We start from the raw sequence: 7,532 nt of genomic DNA on the forward strand, positions 1-7,532 counted from the left end.
GCCCCTGATATGTAGATGTAGTACACCCTGCACCAACACAAGTTGGTTACATGGGGACTGACATTAGTGACAGTTATTAAACAAAGAGTTACTCTTTCCGTCCGACCTCCTCTGTGCCAGAGTAAACTGATGTAATTACCCAGGTGATTTCAGACGGCAGATGAAGAAATACTGATGTCATTAATGAATGTACAGGCTGTAAAATGGGATTTGGGGCTCGAGTGTGAGCATGACAAATATTAAGGTCTGTTTAAGAGTGGGCGTGAATGTGCCATGTAATTACAGGTCAGTGCTTAAACTGTTCTTAGATTTAAAAATCAGTTCTTAAATTGAAAGCCATGGTGTAAGGTGACAGGGGAAGCCTGAAGCATGACACACTGGGTGAGCTGATGAAAATAAAGTGGTGAGCAGTTGTTCAGACAGCATAGAGATGTCTGGTCTGTTCAGCCTCCTCCAGCTGACAGTACAGAACCTACCCACCACACCGCCACCCTTATCAAACTATATCCGCAGTTCCAAATCATGGCCATTCATGTACATTCCCATGTGCCATGACGTTATTAGTAACTTGCAATCTACCAATCTCTGCCTTGATCGTTGAGCTTCCACATGTTGTCTGGGGCAGAGCATTCCAATAATTCAGCATCCTGTCAGTGAAGTGGTTCCTCCTCATCTCAGTCCGAAATGGATTGTCCTTTATTCTGAGAAGGTTCTTGGGTATTCACCTACAGGGCCAGAGAAATAGCCTTCCTGCACTTACTGTCAATCCTTGAGATAACAAGGTGTAGAGCTGGATGCACACAGCAGGCCAAGCAACATCAGAGGAGCAGGAAAGCTGACGTTTCAGGTCTGGACACTTCTGAAGAAAAATGGATGAGCTTTCTGAATACATGGAAGTCAATGTGAAAATAAGCAAATGGTTTCATCAAGGGGAGGTCATGGCAGACAAATCTTGAAAATTATTTGAGGAGGTAACAAGCAGGTAGACCAAGGAGAGCCAATTGATGCTCTCGACCTGGAATTCAAGAAGAACTTTGATAAGGTGCTGCACAGGAGGCTGCTAAGTAAGACAAAGGCCCATGGTGTTAGAGGTAAGGTAATAGCATGGAGAGAAGATTGGCTATCTGGCAGAGAGCAGGGAATGGGATAAAAGGGTTTTTCTCAGGATGGCAGCCAGTAGAAAGTTGTATTCCATCAGGGTCAGGGCAGGGATCACAACCTTTTACTTTTGACATTATTGACTTAGACGAAGGAACTGAGGGCATTCTGGAAAAGTTTGGTGAAGATATAAAGACACGAAGAGCAACAGGTAATAATGAAGAGGGGAGAAAGCTGCTGAAGTATTGACAGGTTTGGAGAGTGGGCAAAGAAGTGGCAGATGGAATGTAACATTGGAAAGTGTGAGGCTGTACACTTTGGGAGGAAAAATAGGGGCATAGACAGCTCTTAATGTGGGGTAAATTCAGAAATCTAATGTGCAAAAGGACTTGGGAGTTTCTTCAGCTGAGCTTGCCAGTAGTTAGGAAGGCAAATACAATTTTAGCATTTATTTGGAGAGGATTAGAATGTAAAAGCAGGGAGATGCATCTGAGGCTTTATAAAGGTCTGGGCAGACCACATTGAAAGTATTGTGAGCAATTCTGAGCCTCATACCTTCAGAAGGACGTATCAGGCCTGGAGAGAGTCCAGAGGAGGTTCATGAGAATGATTCACGAATGAAAGCCCGAACATATGAGAACATTTGAGTATTCTGGGTTTATACATTATCGAGTTGAGAAGGATAAGAGGCATCCTAATTGGAACTTAAGGAATACTGAACAGCCTGGAGAGACTGAATGTTGGGATGATGTTTCCATTGGCAGGAAAACTTTGGATCTGAGGGCACAGACTAAGTGTAAAGGGAAGAGCCTTTAAAATGGAGATAAGGAGAAACTTTTTTTCATACAGAGAATAGTGAATCATTGAACATATTTAAGACAGAGTTAGATATGTTATTGAATGTCAAGGGGACCAAGCGTTACAGAGATAAAGCTGGAAAATGGAGTTGTGAAACGTATCAGCCATGATTGAATGGTGGAGCAGACTCACTGGACTGAATGGCCTAATTTTGGCTCCTATTTCTTCAGGTCTTCACCGCGAAGTCTCCGAGATCTCTTTGCACCTCAGAGCTTTGCAACCTCTCATTATTTAGACAATATGCTGATATGTTTTACTGCATGATTAACGCTTGTGTCGAGCAGTCAGATTCAAATGCAGTTGTGGATTTCCTCATTAAAAGCTCCCATTTTTCAGCACCCATCCATTATTTAGGTGTGTGATATCCTGTCCAGGTCACACACAGTCAGTGACTCAATCCTCCAATTGAGTCACAGTCTTCATCAGCATAGAGACGCTGTCTGGGAATTTGCTGGTGTGCATTATACAGGTCTGACAAGTGAGATCCATGAACTCTGAAACTGACCTCATGAACATTTGTTCAACTTGGTAGGTGTGGAATGTTGCACTTGGGCAGGAGGACAGGCAAAGTAACACATGACGGATGGTTGGACTCTGTGAAGCACTGAGAATCAGAGGGAGCTTGGGTGTGTGTCCGTTAGTCTGTTCAGAGAGTGGGACAAGGGCAAGTGATTAACAAAACATGTATTACACTTGGTTTTGTTTGCCAAGGCATTAAATTTAAGGGCGGGGAGGTTATGGTACAATTGTGAAACAAAAAACGTTGGTCAGGTAAACGCAAGAAGAGTATGCAGTCCTGTAATACACATTATAAGAGGAATGTGATTGCACAGAGAAGGTGTGAAGGAGATTTAACAGGATTTTGCCTGGGATACACAGATCCAGTTACTGAAGACAGATTGCGGTTGTTTTCCATCGGACAGAGGATATTGAGAGGGGAATGATTAAAATGTATAAAATAATGCGGGGCAGAGATCGGGGAGATTGGAAGAAACATTTCCCCTTGATGGAAGGATCATGTACCAGGGTGTGTGGATTGTAAACATTTAAGAGAATGTGCAGGAGGGTTTGAGGGAATATGAAGTAAAATGTGTTCACCCAGAGGGTGGTGGCGATCTGAAACTTACTGCCTGTAAGAGTGGGAGAGACAGAACCCTAATACAAAAGAAGCATTATTTAGATATGCACTCACTATGTCAAGCCTTGGGCTGAGTCCTGGGGAGTGGGTTTATAATGGTGAGGTGGTTTGTTTCTCAGCAGCACAGACACAATGGGCTGGAAGGTCTTTTCCTGCACTGTGCACCTTTCTGACACTGATTGCCTCCTTGAGTTTTCTCCAAAATGTGGTTAGATCATGACTTTTGTCTCTCCCATCCGCAAACAACTGTATCCCAGAGAAAAAATTCCACAGGCAACACATGTCCCTGAGATTAAGAGAAAAATCCCCACTCATCCCAGAGTGATCAGTCTGGAGTCACATGTCTGTCAAACCGAGTAACAATGGCAGATTTCCTTGCCTGCAGGGACATGCGTGAACCCGATTTGGATTTTAAACCAATGAATGATTAGTTGAATATTCATCGTTACTGACACTTGTTTTATCTTGCAGATTTGTGAACTGGTTTCAAATTCTATTCCAAAGGCCATGGTGAGATTTGATCCCATGCCACCGCAAAATTTGCTTAACGCTACGAACCCATTCTCCCACATCACATCCCCAGAGTTCGTCAATTTAATTGATCAATTCATACTTGGGTTGAAACCTGGAAACTGGTCACGGTGGGAGATGCCTGATTCAGAAACTGAGTCCGCATCTGACAGCTTCTCAATCTCTTAGCATCACTCTGGTTGAGATCCCCAAGAGGTATCAATTATGACCCAATTGAATATTGGTGGAGTTTGAGACGGGTTGAATGTCTGAATCCCTCACTGATTTCACCTCAGGTTTCTTTTTTGATGCATTTGTAAGGGCTTGGATCTGGGATCCATTGTGAGCTAATCTCCTCTTCCCCATTAAAAGCTTCTCCTCGATAATTCACAAGACTGTGGCACACTTGGCTTCCCAATGCGATGTGCCATGCATCCAAACTGACGATGGCAGTTGCAAGTGGGAATCTCTGGTCTCAGCCGTCGCCTGTCATCTGCAGGAGGCTGGGTAACACCAGGGGTGAACGTATCATGAGCCTTCACCCACCGCCCGTCCACCTGGTCCCTTTCATTTTTCCGTGACAACGTCGTTTAAACCCAAATCAGCCGTTTGCCTGCCACGAGCCAACAACGGAGAAGAACTCAGGCACCCAAGCTCTGAGTCAGCCTCTGTGCTCACAGTTAAAGAAGGAGTTGGTTTGTCATTTGATGCAGCCAGAATGTTCCCCTTGATGGGAAAAAATAAGAACCAAGTATCCTGGAATTCTGAAACCAGAACAGAAATCGTCTGAGAGAGAAGTCAGTGTGTTTGACAGCATCAATGGAGACACGGAGTGTGTGTGTGTGTGTGTGTGTGTGTGTGTGTGTGTGTGTGTGTGTGTGTGTGTGTGTGTGTGTGTGTGTGTGTGTGTGTGTGTGTGTGAGAGAGAGAGAGAGTGGCAATAGAGGACTCCAGAGAGACTTCACTGAGGGGCATTCTGGGAGACATTAGCACAGTCACCAGAATTGATCAATGGAGTGAGGAAGGATCTGGTCTCAAGTAATGGTAAGCCCGAAACAATCCTGCAGTGTTTAATTCCTTTCTGCCTCACACCAAAAAAAACGTGGAGACAGACTGTTCGGAAGTTTGTTGGAGGCCAGATGGTATTTGGTCAGTTTGTAAAGATTATATTTTAAATTAAGTCAGTATGAGTGCAGCCTCAGGTGAATACTGGATGTTAGTGAATAAGGCGAGCATGGTAAGATTCTTTTTCTTCGTGTGCAGTGGTGTGCCTCTCTGGCCTGATGTCATTGGGAATAGGGGATGGCATATGCCAATGCTATCTGTTTGAAAACTCACATCCCCTCGAAACCTTCTGATTCTGACCTTAAATCTCTGTCTCACTCTTCTTTGGTCCCTCTATCAAGGGGAAAAGATTCTTCCGGTCGACCTTACCTCTGATCCTGATAATTTTTGGCATCTGAAACGTTAAAAAAAATTGAATACTCATCATTTTAGATTGCAGATGTTCAAAAAGGCAGCTCCACATGACATTCTCCAGGACAAGGCAGGACATTTGATTGACACCACATCCACAATCAATCACTCCTTCCACCGGTGATGCACAGTAACATTAGTGTACACAATGTACAAAATCCTCATACATCACCTTCCAACCCATGAACACTTCCATCTCGAAGGACAAGGGGAGCAGATAGCTGGGAACACCTCCTCCAAGCCACCCATCATCCTGACTCGGAAATATATCACTGTTCCTTCACTGTCGCTGAATCAAAATCCTGGAATTCCCTCCCTGAGGGCATTGTCTGCAGCAAATGGACTGCAAACACATAGCTTGCGTGGTGCGAACTAAACTAGTCCCACTTCCCTTCTGAAGAAGGATCCTGAGCCAAAACATCAGTTTTCCTGTTTCCTGGATGCTGCCTGGCTTGCCGTGTCCCTCCAGCTGCACACTTTGTTATCTCTGACTCCAGCATCTGCAGTTCTTGCTGTCAGAGTCCCACTTGCCTGCGTTTCTACCATATCCCTCTAAAACTTCCCAATCCACACACCTGTTCAAATGTCTTTTAAATGTTGCACCTATACCTATATTTACCCCTTTCTCTGATGGTTCATTCCAAACTCTGTGTGAAGAAGTTACCCCTCAGTTCCCTTTTATATCTTTGTCCCCTCAACTTAAATCACCCTCATGTGACTGACTGTGAGGAGTTTGCATGTTCTCTCCTTGTCTGTGTGGCTTCCTACTGGGTGGTCAGTCTTACTCCACAGGCCAAAAACATGCAACTTCGGCAGATAGGCCATGTTAAATTATTCACAGTGTTTGAGGATGTATCGTTCAGGTGCATGAGCCATGGAAAGTGCAGAGCTACAGCGCTAGGTTCAGGAAGCTTGCGAGGGTTGGTGTTGATTTGTTGGGCCAAATGGCCGGTTTCCACACTGTATGAATTCTGTGGTCTACACAGGGTATCTCCATTAACTGTACAAGTCCTGCCCTTGTATGTTTTCCCAAAGTGCAATACATCGCATTCATTCAAATTAAAATTCTTCTGACTGCACTCAGCCCATTGGACCATTGATCAAGAACCCTTTGCAATCTTCAATAACTTCCTTCACTGCCGACGAGAGCACCAATTTTGGTGTCATTCATTCCCTGGCATGTCCCGTGATGATTTAAATTTCTGTCAGTACATACTTTACGAGAATGAAAAGCGACCATTTCTTGCTCATTTTCCCTCAAGACCAAAGGAGATTTGTGTTTCCTTAAGTTTGTACTCATTCACGTTTGGGAGGTGTACTCAACAACGTTCGCACACAACTCCACAGTTTGCTCCAAAACTCTGGTTTTACACGATTGGAGCAGATAGCAGCTTTACTGTAAAAAAGGTTACACATTCTTATCCCTATCCAAATGTGTTGATTCTACCTTTCATGCAAAGCTCATGCAAAGGCAATGTTATTCAACCGTGTTCAAACCTAAATACTTAATAACCAATCAAATCAGCACATGGCCATATCTCCTCAATGTCAGCGCATACTCAGCATGAAGGACTCTCCTCAACCTGTCCCCTTACCTGAGGTGTGGTGACCCTCAGGTTAAATCATCACCAGTTGTCTCGATCCAATGCGAGAGCAGCTCTCTGTTCTGTTAAGTCTATGATAACTTGATGTTGATGACTTCATCCTTTGACTTCAATCAGAGTTGTAATCTAACTGAGGTGTTATAGTGTTTTGGAAATATCCACGAGAATATAAAGACAAAATAAAACATTTCTACTTTTCCCATCAAGTGACAGAATCCTGAATTTCGAGTAAAGTTACTCAGTGATTTTTGTCACTACTTAGAGTGTCAAACAGTTATTGAGCTTTTACAGCAGGGATACAGACTCTTCTGTTTTTCTTCTTCGTGCTAATCACCAGACGTCTGTCTATATCGATCTTACTTTCCAGTATTTGGCGCATAACCTTGTGTGCTGTAGTATTTCAAATGCTCAAGTAGATACTTTGGAAATGTTTTGTTTGTTTGTGCATGTGTCACCATCAATCGCAAAGAGTTTTCAACATCCAACACCCTCTGGGTGATAAAACAACATTCTCTAATCTCCTTTAAACCTTATTTTAAAACTGTGAGCGCTGCTGGCTGATTCCGCCAGTCAGGGGAAACATTTCTCAATATCTACATCTCTGTGTCTCTCATCAATTTGGACAACACAGTCAGGTTCCCCTTCAATCTTACTCTCAGAAAGACAATCCCACCCTATCTGAACTCTCCTTGTAGCAGAAATGCTTGATCGTAGGTAACATCCTGGTAAATCTCGTTTACACTTTCTGCAGTGAAATCACATCCTTCCGATGGTGTGATGTCCGGTAATGTGCACAGTGCTCCAATGTGGTCTAGTTAAGATGATACTCCTGAATTGATTTCAATTCA

This window comes from Stegostoma tigrinum, chromosome 21 (assembly GCF_030684315.1).
Source record: "Stegostoma tigrinum isolate sSteTig4 chromosome 21, sSteTig4.hap1, whole genome shotgun sequence".
Classification (NCBI taxonomy): Eukaryota; Metazoa; Chordata; class Chondrichthyes; order Orectolobiformes; family Stegostomatidae; genus Stegostoma; species Stegostoma tigrinum.